Raw genomic sequence first — 18,020 nt, forward strand, 5'->3', positions numbered from 1 at the left:
CTCGGTTTAGCAGCTTGTGACATTGGTTTCAATTGATGGGGGCACAGGAGAACATGGCTACTCACTAGCGGGTTCCGCTGCTGCAGAGATGCACGAGCTCAGCTAGGCACTCATGAGGCGGAAGCCAGCAGTAAGGATGTGAGGCAAGTGGACCACAAGGTGGAAGCCTGCAGTGATGAAGCTAAGCTTGTGGAACGTTGACACAGCAGATCACGCATGGGCAGCGTGTTGAATCATGCATGGGCAGCACGAGTAGTAGAAACATATAAGGCTTCTCTTGCGAGATGAGAGCAGCCACTTTGAATTGGTTTCTTTTAGATACACTAATAATGAGTTTGCTGTAGCGCGGGCGGTTGGACTGTTAAACAGGTATTGTTTGGCAGAGGCATACAGTTTGAGCTTGTGTGAGGAGAGATAAGGTTAGTTTGGGAGTTATCTTAAATTGGGAACATTTTGGTTACCCTATTAAGAAGTAGATTGATTCTTTTGTTTAGAAATATTGTTTTTTTCTGCAGTTTGTAGAAGCATTGGAAGCTGAGCAAGACAGTGGTTTTACTTTGACTGGCAATATGGTTAAAGAGGAGGTTGTTATGAAGTGTATTCAATATGAAATGAAAAAGCAGGTGAAGAAGACTGTGGAAGGCATTCTGAAAAGAAGGAACAGAAGAGAAGTAGAACAGGGAAGGAATTTTATTCTATCTATTTATTTATCTCTGAAGGAGAGGGAGGAAGTGGAGATATTGGAAGAAAGTTTGTAAAAAAGACTTGGCATGTTGAGAACATCAACATTTCAAAACAAGGCAAGGATGGCTTTCATGCCATTTCAAAGAAAGATGTCCTTGGCGGCACAAAAAGTTCAGGTGTCCACAGTGGCTTTCATGGAAAGGATGCCCTTGGCGGCACACAAGAGGAGGAGGTTCTTCGAACGGGAAATAAACATGTCTGGCATGATTAATGAAAAAGAAATGGATGAATAAGTATTTGATTTACAACAAGAGGATTAATTTACTGACAAGTTTGAATATATTGAAGTTGTGTGTCTATCAGATGCAATTAGGGATCCCTTTAAAGGAGACATGTTCACACCCTTGAATACAGAGCATCCTAGGAGTGGTGATTTGTGGCCTATGCATCATGTAGCTAAATTTACAAAGGGATGGATTCACAAACTCTTGGATAGGGAAGTGCAGAGTGTGATGAGAGCTGAGTGCACAAGGCTAATAATAGACAAAAAGGTATGCGTCACACCAAATTTGGAAATAGAACTCGTTAGTTATTTGTTTCACTTAGGTAGGGACCCATGGAAGTGATTGGAGAGATCCTTAAAGATTTGCCAGGATAAAGTCTTGGACGTTATGGATCTATTCAGGATACTAGATATGGTTGAGGACGTATATGCTAATGAGGAGCAGGTAGATTTGGAGTTGCTAAGGGGATGGAGCCAAAAGTCTATGGTCCTTCTAGATGATGCAAATGCCGGTTGTTGCAAGAAAGTAGAAGAGCATTTATCATGAAAATAAGCCCTAAACTGGGGGACATGGCACAGAAAGAAACTAGCGAGGATGCAATGGGACACTTTTTCGGAGAAGGCCTTGTGAAAGGTAATGGAAAGTATGTAAATACTTTCAGCGCTTTAGCTAAAGCGCAAGGTAACATGAATATGGTGTTTGGAGTTTGGAGTTTTTGGCAGGGCCTGTAGGAGGGGACCCTTTACTGGCCGTGGAGTACAGAGGTCCCAATATAGTTCACAATACAGCTCCCAGAATGGCAGTTAGTTTAGAGGAAGAGGTTTCCAAACAAGCTCAGGGTTTTACCCTAGGAGAGGAAGAACAGGAAGACAAACAAGAAGATTCTCAAGAGGACAAGGTCGGATGCAGAATTGAAGACTATGTGAGGATGGGGACTTTAATATGTTCCTTCCTGAAAAGAGTAGGGGAACATTAATTAATGTATTTATTTTTAAATGGGAAAACTTATCTCAGGATCCTTGGGCCCGATTCACAGAACTAACTTAAGACAAAATCCTAAACTTACTACCATTTTGGTATTCACAGAAGGCACTTACTCATTTCGGTATTCACAGAAGTTAGGAGTCCTAACCTTAGGACTCCTAAATGCCTTCTGTGAATACCGAAAGTTTTAAAATTAGAATTTTTCTCAGTTTAGTAGTAGTATAGTTAGGACTCCTAAATTTAGGACTAGGCCTGGGCGGCAAATTCCGTTCCGCTCGCGGAATTTGCGTAATTTCGCGTTCCGCGGAGAACGCAAAATTGCTCAAAAGTCTGCTTTCCGCGATTTCGCGAAATTTTTGCTTGTTCGCGTTCTCAAAATGCATGTTCGCGAGATATTTCTCCTCGAGCACGCAAACAGCAATTGCGAACAGGAAAAAAGCATCGCGAACAAGCAATTCCGCGTGTTCGCGGAATTTCTGCGTGTTCGCGGAGATTTTTTACCGTTTCGCGGAGATTTGCGTAACGCAATTACGCAAATTCCGCCCACCCCTATTTAGGACTCCTAAATGCATTCTGTGAATACCGAAAGCATTAAAATTAGGTTTTTTCTGAATTTAGTAGTAGTAAAGTTAGGACTCCTAACTTTAGGACTCCTAAATGCCTTCTGTGAATACCGAAAGCCTTAAAATTAGGATTTTTCTCAGTTTAGTAGTAGTATAGTTAGGACTCCTAACTTTAGGCCTGCTAAATTCCTTCTGTGAATACCGAAAGTCTTAAAATTAGGATTTTTCTCAATTTAGTAGTAGTAAAGTTAGGACTCCTAACTTTAGGACTCCTAAAAGCCTCCTGTGAATACCGAAAGCCTTAAAATTAGGATTTTTCTCAGTTTAGTAGTAGTAAAGTTAGGAGTCCTAACTTTAGGACTCCTAAACTGAGAAAAATCCTAATTTTAAAGACTTTCGGTATTCACAGAAGGCATTTAGGAGTCCTAAAGTTAGGACTCCTAACTTCTGTGAATACCGAAGTGAGTAAGTGCCTTCTGTGAATACGAAAATGGTAGTAAGTTTAGGATTTGTCTTAAGTTAGTTCTGTGAATCGGGCCCCTTGGGTGTTAGACAAAATACAAGGCTATGCAATAGAATTTATGGGTTGTCCACAACAGAAGGAGAACAAAGAGATATAAGAATATTAAAGGAACAAGAGGAAATTGAAGATTCAGAGATAGAGTCTCTTATTCAGAAGGATGTGATAGAGCATGTAGAGGAGCCAGCAAAATAAATTGGATCGAAAAGTATGCCTATTTCACTGTTCCAACAGAGAAGAAGAGTCTGAAATATTTGCAGTTCCAATGGAAGAAGAATCTTAATCAATTTCAGTGTATACCTTTTGGCCTATCCTTGGCACCTTGGTGTTTCACGAAGGTGATGAGAGTGATTGTATCTTTTTTTGGTCAGAGAGGAAAACGCATGGTAATTTACTTAGATGGCATTTTCATGCTGTCACAGGACTAGGAAGAGCTGAAAAAGGAGTTTATGCAGGTAGTGAGGAAATTGAAAGGCTTAGGATTCTTACTGAAGAAAGAGAAATCTGTTTAGTACCATCACAGAGAATGGAGTTTGGGGGTTTCCAAGTAGATACAGTAGAGTGTCTTTTGCGGTTACCAGAGAAGAAAAGAAAAATTATAAAGAAGGAGCACCATCAGAATTTGAAAAGAGAGTTTTTAATGTTGAGAGAATTGGCAAGGATAATAGGGTTGCTGTCTTCTTCAATACAAGCAATTTTTCCTGGGCCCCTTCATTATCGAGCATTGCAGAGGCTAAAAGGGGAAGCGCTGAGGAAAGGTTTGTGGTATGGAGACAGAATCTCTTGGAGTGTAGAGGCAAAGGACGACTTGCTCTGGTGAATGAATAATATGAAGGCCTGGAATGGGTGCGCTATTTTTGGAAGTGCATTGGATTTTGTCCTAGAGACAAATGCAAGTTTGAGTGGAGAGGGAGCACGTTTAAGGTAAGTAGAAACAGGTGGAGTTTGAACAAGGGAGGAGAAGTTAGGGCATATGAACTGCTTGGATTTGACAACAGGTTTGTATGCACTAAAGAACTTCAGGAAAGAACAGAAAAGACAGTTTGTGTTAATGAGGATGGGCAATGTGTCAGTAGTGGCTTTTGGAATGAGATCCCGAGGTTTGGTGGATTTGGTAAAGGATTTCTGGAATTTTGGCTTGGAACACAAGATAGTAGTGAAGGCAGAGTACCTACCAGGAAAATTACATTCAACCGCAGATTGAAATTTAAGAACTTTGAGGGACTTCAGCGATTGGAAGTTAGACCAGAGTTGTTTTTACCAGATGGACAATTTGTGGGGTCCACTGGAGGTGGACCTTTTTGCGAGTCGCTTGACTTACTAGTTAAAGGAGTTTTACATTTGAAGTGCAGATCCTTTAGCTTCTGTGGTGGGCACATTCCAACAGAGGTGGAGATGGAGGCGAGCTTATGCTTTTCCCTGTTTCACAATGATACAGAGAGTGCTCCTGAAATTAAGACAGGAGAAATGTCAAATTGTGCTGGTGACACTGTTATGGGTGTCACAGGTCTGGTTTACGACGGTGATGGAGTTAGCTTGTGCAGAGCCTTTTTCAATCCCTGCAAGGGAAGGACCGCAGAAGTAGTGTCACATCCTTTAGTTCAGAGCAAAGTCATGCACCTTCTTGTTTGGAAGGTTTTAGGAGATCAAACTGATTCAGGGGTCTTTCGAGTAAGGCTGCAGAGTTTCAGGAAGAATCCTGTGTTCCAGGAACTAGAAGTAGGTATGGAGGAATTTGGAGAATATAGGCGAGTTGGTGCATGGAAAGGAGTTTGGAGCCTGTGGAGGCTCCAGTAGTTGAGTGATCATTCTTTTAGTGGAGCAGTTTGAAGAGGGGTTAGGATAACTTACAATTAATTGCTACAGATCAGTGATTTCAGCAGGTCATGCACATGTAGATGACAGAACAGTAGGTAGAAATGATGGAATGCAGGGTTCTAAAGAGTATGAGGTTGAAAGGGCTTCCTAAGACACCCTACAGTTTGTTGTGGGATGTCAATGCGGTGTTGTCACTGTCACATATGGGCTGATTACGATGCCGGTTGGACGCGCATCCATCGGGCATCGTGGCAGAAGCGCGACCACCTGACAAGGAGTCGGAGGTCCCGCTTTACAGATTACGATCTGATTGCTGTGTTGGCAGTCGGATCCTGTATTATTTCCATTACGGCTTTCGCTGCTGCTGTTATCACAAGCTGCAGTGGAAAAAAATGCAGAGTTTCAAGATTCCTGCATCATGTGGCAGGCCCCATAGCTGGGAGACAGGTAGTAAGGGGGCCTGCCAGGGGCCCCAAAGTCATATTCAGCCTGCCTTTTCATGGCATGTGGACAGCCATGAAAGGGCAGGCGGAAACAGTAATTGCAATCCCGATGGTGGAGCTGAGGTTGGCTGGCTGCTATCTGTGGATAACATTTCTGACGCCACCTCAACGGGCTTCATTAGCCAGTCTCAAGCAGAGTAGTTTTGCCCGCTAGGTTTCCCTCCGACTGTCAGTATCGTAATACGGCAGACCGACAGAAACCTCTGATGTTGGGCGTCCTGACACCGTTTTTAGCTTGCTACTGAGGAACTTGACTCTCCTGATTTTAACACAGCATTTACCTCCTTTTAGAAAACTGCCAGTGTGCTGTTATTTTAAAATTGAATGTGTATATTGTTGTTTGCACTATTGTCCAATTGCACAATCCTGATTGCACTCACCCTCTTACTTCGTGGCCCGAGCTGTGTTCAATGCTCGTGGAGGGTTCTGGCGTTTAGTTGGTCTCGCTTGGCGGCCATTATCGAGTCAGCGTTCTAGTTGCTGAACCCATCTTAAGGGGATAAAAAGGCTGATGCAGCGACCGCGCAGCGGGCGCGCCTAAGACAAGCCTGTCTGCGCCCGGCCGCGCCCGCTCGGGTCCAGTGGCCACGACCCCTGGCCCCTCTGCCTCACTAAGGTATTGCTATAGCTCAGCTCAGCTATCTCTCTGCAACATTACCCCTGAGATGAACTGCCTCCACTCCCTTGATCCCCTCAGATCTGTCCTAACTTGCCAGCATTGCCCATTTGTCCTTCAGAAATCTCTCCCTCCTCCAACTTCTGCAGAGCTACCTGTAAAACCAATCAAGATTCACTTACTTAATTGCAGATCCCTCCCTAAACATTCTACTGAGCTGCACATATTACTGACCACTGAAATTCCAGATATTATGTTTCTCACTGAAACCTGGACTAATTTTAACTCGGGCCCTCAATCAATCAATCAATCAATCAATCATTTGTAAAGTGCACTACATACCCGCAAGGGTCACTAGGCACTGGGGCGGCGCTACTGATCGAACAGCCAGGTCTTGAGTATCCTCCTGAAGGTCAGCAGTTCTTCGGTCTGTCGTAGGCTCAGTGGGAGGGTGTTCCATGTCTTTGCGGCGAGGTGGGAGAAGGATCTCCCGCCGGTGGGTTTTTTTCGGATGCGCGGGACGGTGGCGAGTGAGAGGTCGGCGTAGCGTAGCTGGCAGTTGGGGATGTGGAAGGAGAGCCGTCTGTTGAGGTAGGCTGGGCCGCTCTTGTGGAGTGCTTTGTGTGCGTGGATGAGGAGCTTGAAGGATATCCTCTTGCTGACGGGGAGCCAGTGCAGGTTTCTCAAGTGGGGGGGCGTGGCTAGGCACACGGCAAGATGGCCGCACAGTAGTGTAGCTCTTCCGGCTGCCACAATTATCCTGGAATTATCCTGTTCTCCCTGAGCCATCCACCGGTATCTCTGAGGTGACAGGGATCGTTGCTGCTGGGGGCTCACCGGCAGTGTCTCGATCGGCATGGATCTTGTGTGCGGGGTTCGCGAGGAGAACGCTGATTGCTCGGACTGCGGCTAACATGGCGGCCGGACTGTCGTGAGCGGACGCCATCTCCTGCGAGAGTCGCCTCACCTGCTTTGCCTGATCTGCCTCCCTGGGGTGCCTGCTGTCATTGCAAGGAGCTGTGCAGTGCCGGATCTGCGTAGGCGGTCCTCTCCTGTGGGTGTGCGCCAAAGAGCTGCTGGAGGGCTGTGAGCTGGAGTCGCGGGGTGCACGGCGCCTTTAACCACGCGAGAGCCTGGCGCCGCTTCGGAAGGTAGGTCGCGGTGGGAGAGTGGCCGGCAGCGGTGTCTACTGTGTTGTGCTTCGTTGCTGACTGATGGCTGGCTGCACATCGAGGCTGCGGTTTCTCTGCACGGTGCGGGGAGATTGTGGCTTGCTGCACTCATCGCTTCCACGAGGGGCCTGTGTCTGCATGATGGCTGGGGGGCGCCCTGCTGCGGCCTGCTGAGATCCCTGCTGTGCACATTGGACCTATTTGGTCGTCAGGTCTGTGACTAGGGGTGCTGAAAGTGGACAAAGCGGGAGTCTGGAGGCATTGGGACAGCCTACCATGCCACCTTGCCGGGGATGGGCGGGCTGGATGCCACATTGGCCCGATCTGCCCTTCGGGTTGGATGAATCCTGGCCTAGTTCCTCGCCTTACTGCTTGCACTGCATGGTGGGCCCTGGATACATTGCTTGATGGTAGTTGGTGCAGCATAGACAGCACACCACAATCGCCAGTGCCTTGCCTTTGACTTGATGGGAAAATACCCTGCCGTTGATCTTGTTGCTGGGGTGGCTGTGGTTCCTGCGCTCTTGTGCGCTGCAATCGAGATGGGTAAGCCAAAGAAAAACCAGCCCAGGCTTACCTTTGAACTTCGCAAGGGCTGTAAATCCTCCCAAACCGCTGCCTCTGACTCAGAGCTGGATGCTTCGACGTCGGCCCCCACTGCCCTGGAAAAATCATTGGCAGCCATCCACACTAGCTTACAGGCTATTGATGAGAAGATTGCAACACTTAATGATCGCATGGATCACTTCTCTTCCAAGCTGGATAAGCACACAGCGAGGATCGGTGAGGCCGAGCAGCGAATTTCAGACGCGGAGGACGGCTTGCAGAAGGTGACCACTAAGACCGCGGGCATGGAAAACTGTTGGCTGTTATACAGGCAAAGACCGAGGACATTGAAGCGCGCTCACGGCACAACAATGTGTGTATTTTGGGTCTGCCGGAATCCACCAATGTTGGGCGGCTGGAAGACTACATTGAGACCATGCTGAGGAATATCTGTGGGACTGACAGCCTTTCTAACATGTTCGCCATTGAATGAGCCCACAGGTCCTTGGCGGCGCATCCGCCTCCTGGTGCCCCGCCCAGACCAATAATAGCCAAATTGCTGAACTTTAGATACAGAGATACTACACTGTGCATCACTCGTCAAAAGGGAACAGTGAACCATCAAGGAACTGTCTTATCGTTTTATCCAGATTTCATGGCATCGGTGCACGCGGCACGTAAGGAGTTTCAGGGGGTCAAGAAGCTACTTATGAAGGAACAAATTCAATATGCTATGCTCTATCCAGCCTGTTTGCGCATAGGCCCAGAAAACAACGCAAGAATATTCACTAATTCCAAACTGGATTGGGACTGTGCTAAATCCCTACGACGACAACGTCAATCTACAGCCTCTACTTCTGATGTCGATGATTGAGTGGTGCGGGACTGTCCTGTGCCTGCAGATCGTTTATGTTGCTTCGGATTGCATTCTTGTACTTACCTCTGCACCACATTGTGACACTTGCCAGTTGGTATACCTGTGCTTTCTCGAGACAGGGATGGTGTTGCGTGTGCTGCAGTGCTGTTGTTGCATGCTTTCATTCCCCAGAGTGTTTTTTGTCTTGGGTTATTGTACTCTTGCTATCTAATACAGTTAAGATCTACTGGCTGCTAATGTGGGCCTGAGAGAGAGGGTAGGACTCCTTGCCTGTTCTGGATTTATAATTGTCGCGCAGATTGTTAGTATTTGTTTGACCCAACTTTGCTCTGTCGGCTTGTAGATTTCTCCTTCGATGCTTGAATGGGTGGATGGTGGGCAGGGGGGGTTTATTTCCAACCACTATGGCGGCCCGGCTCCTGTCTTCATCTGGGAGTGAGTCTCAGCCGCTACGTTCCCCCCAATGGGTGTACCCACAAGCTGTGTTATGACACTCTGTTTTTGTTGGGGATGTTTTTATTATTGGGTACTGTCTTTGGCAAATTGGGGCTGCTGAAGTGGGTGGAGGGAGGGATTGGGTTTGGGTTCAATAAGTTCAAAGGTATGATGATCAGATTGTGTTTTCATGTGGGAGCCCACATTACATGGTATGCACATAGCTTATCGCCTACCGCCTTTGTGATGGTGATTATTTTAGGAAATGTTAACAGGTGAGACGTATAACTGCATAACATGGAATATACGTGGGCTTAACACTCCCAAGAAGATTCGCCAGGTACTGACGTATTTAGACAGACATGCCACACACATTGCACTGTTGCCGGAGACGCACCTGAGCAATCGCTCTGAATCTGGGGTGGCACGGAGGTGGGCAGGTTTTAGGCTGGCGTCATCTTACTCTAACTATGCCAGAGGGGTGCTTATCCTTATCCGAAAAGGGGTACCATTTCTGCCTATACATACTAGTGCTGATGCTGAGGGCCGCTGGGCTCTGGTGCAAGGCAAGTTGGGAATGACTGTAGTTACGATTATTAACATGTATGGTCCAGTAGTTGACGACCCCACGCCCTTTTTCAATATGCCTAGCTGTCTTACGTTCATGGCCAGACTCTGCTGTCCTATTGAGAGGCGATTTGAATACCCACCTTAACCCCCAAGTAGATAAGCCCAATCCTTCTGGGGTACGCACAGTCAAAGTAGCCCAGTGTGTGCGTGATGCAATGGCATAATTTGGTCTCGTTGATGTCTGGCGGCTGCGTAATTCCGAGGCTCTCGGTTGCACACACATCACCCCAGCATTCAATAGTTGGTCCAGATTAAATTATTGGCTGTTGAGTGAGGAGGCTAATGGGTGGGTTACAGCAGTTCACATTCTCCTGCGTACATTATCAGATCATAATCCTTTTAGCTTAACTCTTAGCGTCCCCACAAATCCCCGTCGCCCTTTCACCTGGCGCTTCCGGGCTGAAGCATTGCTCGATCCAACCTACAACGACGCCATCAGAACCACTATTGTTCAATATTTTGAGATAAATGTGGGTTCAGTGGAAAGTCAGTCTACACTGTGGGAAGCATTTAAGGTGACAATCGAGGGAGAATGCATAGGTACTACAGCGGGGATTCTCAGAGACATCAGGGGCCAGCTGTCCAGAGCTGAAAAGGCATTAGGCGAACTGGAAGAGCAATATCTTAGTACTTCATCAACAAAATTGCTAGCACGCATTCATGAGCTCATGACAGAATCTAATACTTTAGCTGATACAGAGGCAAAATATATTGCAAGGAGGTATAAGGCTCGTACTTTTGGCGAGGGGGGTCGACCGGGCAAGGCTTTGGCCTTTAAACTAAAGTTCCGTGCTGATCATCATCAGGTTGATCGCATAATTGATTCCTTCGGATCGGAATATTTTACTCCACATGATATAGTGGGTCAATTCTGACAATTTTACTCAGACATGTATAAAACCCGGGGTGAGATGGAAACTGAGGCCATGGACTATTACTTATCAGATATAGCCTGCGCTTGGCTCTCGGACACCCATAGAGAGTATCTGAGTCTACCCATAGACATACGCTGACATCCTTATACCCCACCTTTTGGAAATGTACGCAGAGGCTCATGTTTCCGGGGTCCTCCCTCCTCCCTCAGACAGGCCTTGATTGTCACTCTGCATAAAAAAGATAAACCACCCACGTCTTGTGAATCGTATCATCCCCTATCATTAATAAATCTAGATGCAAAAATCCTAGCTAAGATACTGGCTATGAAAATCCAACTGCTAATGCCTCTTCTGGTGCTCCCCGATCAATCCGGATTTATCCCTGAGTGTTCCACCTCCCATAATTTGCGGACTATTTTTTCTATGTTTCATGTCCTTAACCCGGAGCTGTCAGCGGCTGCGGTCCTTTTTGACGCAGCCAAAGCGTTCGACTCCATAGAATGGCCATACATGTGCCCTATACTGCACAGAATGGGATTCCCTATGGTTTTGACGAGGTGGATTCAGGTTTTATATACGGACGGGTCGGCAAGGGTGCGGGTGGGTGGCTTCACGTCAGAGCCTTTCCATATTGAAAGGGGCACTAGGCAGGGATGACCCTGTCCCCTCTCCTTTTTGACCTCATGTTGGAGCCATTGGCCTGCAAAATTCGACAACGGCATAGGGAAACTGCCTTAAATTTTAATCATCGTCTGGTTGGGGTCTCGATGTATGTGGACGATATGGTCCTATTCAAACGAGACCCTCAGCAGTAGTTGTCTCCGGTTATCCGGGAATATATTCGATTCGGCTTGTTCTCGGGACTGAAGATAAACTGGGAAAAATCGGTAATCATTCCCTTGACACTTAATGCATCCCCGCCTCAGCTGGAATACCCTTTGGTCTGGTCCACAGACCCGGTAAAGTATCTAGGTGTATGGATACATCGTGATTCCGAGATTGTCATTAAGGAGAACTATGGAATGGCCTATAACAATTTAGTGCAAAAAATGGACAGGTGGTTACATCTCCCGTTGTCCTTGGCTGACTGCATAGCAGTGATTAAGATGATAATACCTATTTTGTAATATCCCGATCAAACTCACCACACATTTTTTTAGAACAGTACGATCCCAACTATAGAGGCTGGCTTGGGGTAATAAGCAACCCAGAATTAGCTGGCGTATACTAACCTTGGCTTATTATAAAGGAGGGTTTGCGGCTCCGGATTTTTATATATATTATCTTTGCGCCCAAGCCCAATATGTGTACTAGGGCTGGGCGTAGTTCGCGAAGTAGAACTTCGCGAAGCTACGCAAAGTGAAGTTCGTACTACGCGAGCTACGCGTAGCACTTCGCGAACTGCGTAGTACCTTGTTCGCACTGTGCCAGATGTCGTTTTCAATGATTGCACAGTGCGGACAAGCAACCGGCACTGTGCAATCATTGAAAATGGCATCTTGCACAGTGCGAGCTGTAGTTTTCTACTGCTCGAGTAGATTTTTACTCGAGCGTCAGCTTTCTCAACACGAACTGGTAGTTTCTCATCGCGAGCGGTCGCGAGCATACGCGACCACTCGCAATGAGAAAACTTACCTCCTCCGTTGGGAATCTCGCCGGGAGGTTTATTTTCCATGCTCGCGATCGCCAACTTGAAGTTGCTGATCGCGAACAAGGAAAAAGTCTCGCCGGGATGTCATTTTGCTTGCTCGCGGTCGCCAACTTGACGTTGAGGACCGCGAGCAAGCATAAAATGACCGCAGCACTACGCAACACTACGCTACGCGTGTTCGCACTGAGCTACGTGCACTTCGCGTAGTGCGTAGTAGCGCGAACTTCGCAAACTACGCGAGCGTAGCGTAGTGCTTTGCCCAGGCTTAATGTGTACTACTGGTTCCGGACACACAACTTTATTCCACACATTGCAGTGGAAGATGGGGATGCTTACCCTGTTCCACTCGCGAGTATCATCACACACACTAATAGGCGCACGCCCAAACTCGAGATCAATACTATTGATACCACTATTGCACTATTGCAGCCTGGCAGGCGATCGGCAAGCGCGCTCAGAAGCTTCCGCTCTATGCACCTGCTTTACCCCTGGCGGGCCACGTCGCTCTCTCGGTGACTCAGGAGCAGGGGCCCATGAGAGCCCTGAAGGAAGTTGACATTGCACACAAGTGATCTCTTTCCAGGAGGGAGGTATTTGTCGAAGGCTGATACAGGCTACATCCAGAATCCCACATTGCTGTTTCAATACTCCCTCTATCGCCTGAAACGCGCACTTAAGGATCATTACCCTGACTTTCCGGCAGAGCCCCCCACACTCCAGTCACTTCAACTGCTCTTAGTCACCCCAACTAAGAAGAAATTGATTACCAAACTTTATAAGGCAGTGCAGGAGGAGACGGTGAGTGGGTCGGATAGCAGTAGAGCGCTGGAATTCTATATTGGACTCCCCGATCCTCCCACGGGAATGGGAACAAATTTGCACTCTCACAGGTCGCCTTACCCCCAGTGGCAATCTACGTATTATACATTTTAAATTTATACATCAAATGTATCACACTCCTGTCCGGTTATATAGAATGGAACTGCGGGAGTCAGATCACTGCAGGCGCTGTGGCCTGTCGCAGGCTGATTTTCTCCACCTGGCATGGCAGTGTGATTGTGTGCATAAATACTGGGAGTGTGTCGTTGCTCGCATACACACCATGACAGGAATTGCTTTACAGTGTACGCCTTTAGAATGTCGTCTTGGCCATGCACCCCAGTTGAAGGCCGCTCTGGGAAGGTTTGTTAGGGTGGCTCTTCTGCTTGCCAAACGATGCATTATGTTTACTTTGGAAAGCAAATGGTCACCCAAAGTTGATGGGTGGATTAAGGACCTCGTGTACTGTTGTGAAAATTTGGAGTTGTATGCAGAGGAATTGCCTGTGTCGTCTAAACCTAAAGACATCTGGTCGCCATTAAGAGACTATTTATCACTACAGATTAATGACGACGCTGTATAAATTGCTTGCTTATGTATACTGGCATGTTCTCTGATTCTTTGGACTTGGGGACATTGTTGCTTTGGAGTGGGGCCAAAAGAATGCCCGTCATGTAATGTCTGATCTCAACATGTACCTTTACAAGTTTGTTTATGTTGTTTTTTTTTAATGCTGCCTGTCGCGGCGGTATGCTTGTACGATGCTGTGAAAATCTAATAAACAGAATGTTTAACTAACTAGGTTTCTCAAGTGGGGGATGATGTGGCCATGTCGTGGTACATCGAGGATCAGTCGCGCCGAGGCCTTTTGGATGTGTTGTAGTCATTTGATGAGCTTGGTCGGGGCTCTCGCGTAGAGGGAGTTTCCGTAGTTGATTCTGCTGCTGACGAAGGCCTGGGTGACTGTCTTTCTTGTATTTGTCGGGATCCATCTGTAGATCTTGTGGAGCATGCGGAGGGTGTTGAAGAAGGAGGAGGAGACGGCGTTGACTTGCTTGGTCATTGAGAGCGTTGAGTCGAGGATGATTCCCAGGTTGCTTGCGTGGTCGGTGGGTGTCGGGGCTGCCCCCAGTGCCGTCGGCCACCAGGAGTCGTCCCAGGCTGAGGGGTTGGAGCCGAGGATGAGGACCTCTGTCTTGTCCAAGTTCAGCTTTAGCTTCAGGGCCCCGATATTACTCGCACTCTTCCGCCAGACTATCTAATACAAAGGTTGGACAGGTTGACAGGGGTAGGTGGTGGAGTAGCCATCATCTATAAAAACAACCTGACCTGCCGAACCTTTGGAAGTCCTTTGACGGGGTGTGAAAATCTTAATTTTTCTGTAGCTTTCACCCCTCTGCTCTCTCTCTCAGGTATTCTTATATATCGTCCTCCCGGACCTCCGACCCAGTTTCTATCCTCCTTACCTGAAGCTATTACCAACTTAGCCACTGCGGCCTCTAACTTTGTTATCTTAGGGGATTTGAACATCCACTTCGATGATTTGACATCGAACAAAGTGCTGTGGAATTTTCCGCCGACCTTGCAGCTCTCCAACTTCTGCAAAGAGTACCTTATGCCACCCACGAGAAAGGACACCTTATTGACCCTATCTTTTCAAACCAGCAGGAGTTGCACTGTCGGAAGCCCTTACCTATTCACTGGTCTGATCATTACTTGATCTCTCTCAGTTGGTCTCCCAAGGTGGCTGTCCCCCCTGCTCGGCCTATAAGGAAAACTACTCGTCGCTGGCAGAAATTGTAGTTAGAAGAATGGGCCTCCGCCTTAGATGGCAGTGTACCCTTAATTAATTCTAACCCAGAAGTGGCCAACAACCAATTTAATCACTGGATGGAAAATACTCTAGATATAGTTCTCCCTAAAAAGACTTATATAGTGAAGGTAGGCCCCAATAAATCTCCTTGGTACACTCCTCTGCTAAGAAAACTAAAACAGATTTGAAAAATGGCAGAGTGAGTGTGGAGGAAAGACTTCTCCCCCTCTAGGAAAAAAGAATATAGAGACACTGTCATATTTTATAAGATGGAAGTAAAAAAAGGCCAAGCCTGCTATTAAGGCGAAAAAATTTCTTGTGCAGCACATTCTTCCCGTGAAACCTTCTGCATTGTCTAGGAACTTACACAAGACTCAGCTGCTCCTGACACTATTGAGCCTACTAATGAACGCTGTAATGAGCTTGTGGATTATATTCATAACAAAATTCAATTGATCCGAATTTTGTTCGCCGACCCTGACTTAAACTCCTTTTCTGAAGCAACTTCTGCTACAAGGGAGACTCACCTATTGGAAGCATTTCCTTCCTTGAACAAAGACACATTCCTCACCATTTCTGCCCTGGTCAAAAGTGGATCACCTCGAGATCCTGTTCCCCCTAAAATTCTGAGATTCGTAGTCGGTTCGGTTGGCCCATTTCTTAAAGACATGATTAACTCCTCTCCGTCTTCTGGAATGGTCCCTTCATTATGGAAGCAGGCGTTGGTAAAAGCACTATTGAAGAAGCCTGGCTTAGATCCAGACCGTCTTGCTAACTATCGCCCCATCTCACTTCTACCTTGGGTTAGCAAAATTGCTGAGAAGTCTGTCAACATGGCTCTCTCTAAACATCTGGAAGTGGGTAAGCTCCTACATCCAACCCAAACCGGATTCCACCCCTTGCAAGGGACTGAGACTGCCTTACTGGCCGTCGTAGACGACTCAAGACGAATCCTTGATGCAGGGGGCGCTTTAGCAGTGATACTGTTAGACCTCAGTGTGGCATTCGATACGGTAAATCACCGTATCTTCATCCATCGACTTAAGTAGTTAGGTGTAACAGGAACAGCGCTGGACTGGTTATGCTACTTTCTGGAGGAGAGATCTTTCCAGGTTTTTGAGGGTGAGGCCATTTCTAGTCCTAGACCGATGCATTGTGGGGTGCCTCAGGGGTCTTCCCTGAGCCCCACTCTTTTTAAGACCTATATGGCCCCCCTTGCAGGGATTGTCTTGCCATTTGGGGTGCATATAATTATGTATGCCGACAACACCCAATTAGTGGCGGCATTCAATCATAAAAGTGGCTCTTCAACCTGCCTTGGCCCCTGTCTAGATGAGGTGATGAGATGGATGTGCCATTCCCATCTTAAATTGAACGGTGACAAAACCGAACTTATGTTATTCGGTAATCCCTCCCCCCTCGAGGTGGTCTCCATCTGGCCAGCATGTATGGGTCCTGCGCCGGTCCCCAAATCTGAAAAAAAGAGTTTCTGTTTCTGGCTTGATTCTGGGCTTAACTTTAAGACACAAGCCAGGAAGGCAGTTACCTCTTGTTTTGGCATTTTAAAACTGTTGCGTAACGTGCTGCCACTGCCTCCCCCTCTAGCAAGGAAGCTTATAGTCCAGGCACTCATTTTATCTCGCCTGGACTATGGTAATGCTCTTTATCTTGGTGCCCCCGTTGTGGTTCTTAAAAAAAATCAAATGATGCAAAATTGCGCCGCCCATATTCTTGACGGTGTCCCCAGCCATCAATCAGCTAAATCTGCCCTTAGATCCCTACATTGGCTTCCTATTCAGGAAAGGGTCTATTTCAAAGCTCTGTGCACCACCCACAAGATGCTTGAGGGTAAGAATCCTGATATTATTTCATCTTTTGTCCGACCCCACAAAGCCCATAGACAGTTACGCTCAAATGTTCTTCATTTGGCATCTGTTCCCAGAATTAGAAGGTCCAGAAGCGGCGGCAGGCTTTTCTCCTGTAATGCTCCCAAACTTTGGAATTCCCTGCCTCTGCATTTGCGAAAAGAATCAGACCACTCCATTTTTCGTAAGAGGCTCAAGACCTGGCTCTTTCCACACTGATTACCTTAGCCTATTGCAGTTCGACCCTAGCGCTGGGATGCCTCCGGGTGACCATACCCTCTATAAATGCTATTTCAAAGCCTACCTCGAGCTGTTGGATGGCTTTTTGGCCGACATCATTATGAGGCCCATAGATTTGAAGAGACTTTCTGTAAAAATGGCAGCTTTGTTATGTTTAGTGTCATGCAGGAGAGATTCACATGTGAAAACGTTAGAGGTAAGTGTCACTGTATTGGGCCCAGATGGGGTGTAATTTGAGATCAGGAAGAAGACAAAAACAATGTCAGATTACATTTTTCATCCAAAATTTGCAGAGGAGTAAAAGTTGGGTGTAGTGGGTTGTATGATGGAGTATGAGAGCAGAGTTTTGGAATTTAGAAAGCATGAGGAAAATTAGTTCTGATATCTTACATGAAACCTTATGGAGCGTTGAGCACAGCAACGTTTTGCAAGATGGGTGAAAGATGTTACGAAGGAAAGTGGTGTTGATATAGACAAATGTAAATTGCATTTCTTATGAGGAGCAATGGTGAGTAAGTTATAGTTGTCTGGTGGACGGCTGGAGGAAATTGTAAAGGCAGCAGATTGGTCTAATGTGGATATTTTTGCAAAGCATTATTTCAGACCTATAACACATGTATCAAATGTAGTGTTGAAAGACTTACAACATGCATAAAGGTTGACTTCTTGAAATTAAATGGAAATTTTCCAAGCATAGTGAAATGAGAATCAAGACACAGAGGCTAGCATCATCCAACTCTCCTCAACCCTCGAAGAAGAGTAAAAAAAAAACAAGAAAGAAAGAAGGTAAAGTAATTAAAAATTATAATGGAGAAAGAAAGGGGAATGGGATATAGGTATGTTCTACAAAAAACAACATTAATGAGTAATGATTTCTTATAAATGCTTTGCAAAGAAGAAAAAAATGAAGTTTTGAAGTAGTTAATGTTTTTTCCCTCTGCAGAATAAAGACTTTTGGGAGAAGCTCATGGCAGATAGAAAAGAGATGATGGAAAGAAGAAAAGATATCTCGCCGAATTAAAAGAGGCGGAATGTTCAGTGAAAGGGTTATTTATGCACCAGAAGTTTCTGGTTCTACTGTTTTTAACTGTTGCAAGGTTCAGTGAAGGTGTTGCAGGATTAGCA

The sequence above is a fragment of the Triturus cristatus genome, chromosome 5_2 (genome assembly GCF_964204655.1).
Source record: "Triturus cristatus chromosome 5_2, aTriCri1.1, whole genome shotgun sequence".
Lineage (NCBI taxonomy): Eukaryota > Metazoa > Chordata > Amphibia > Caudata > Salamandridae > Triturus > Triturus cristatus.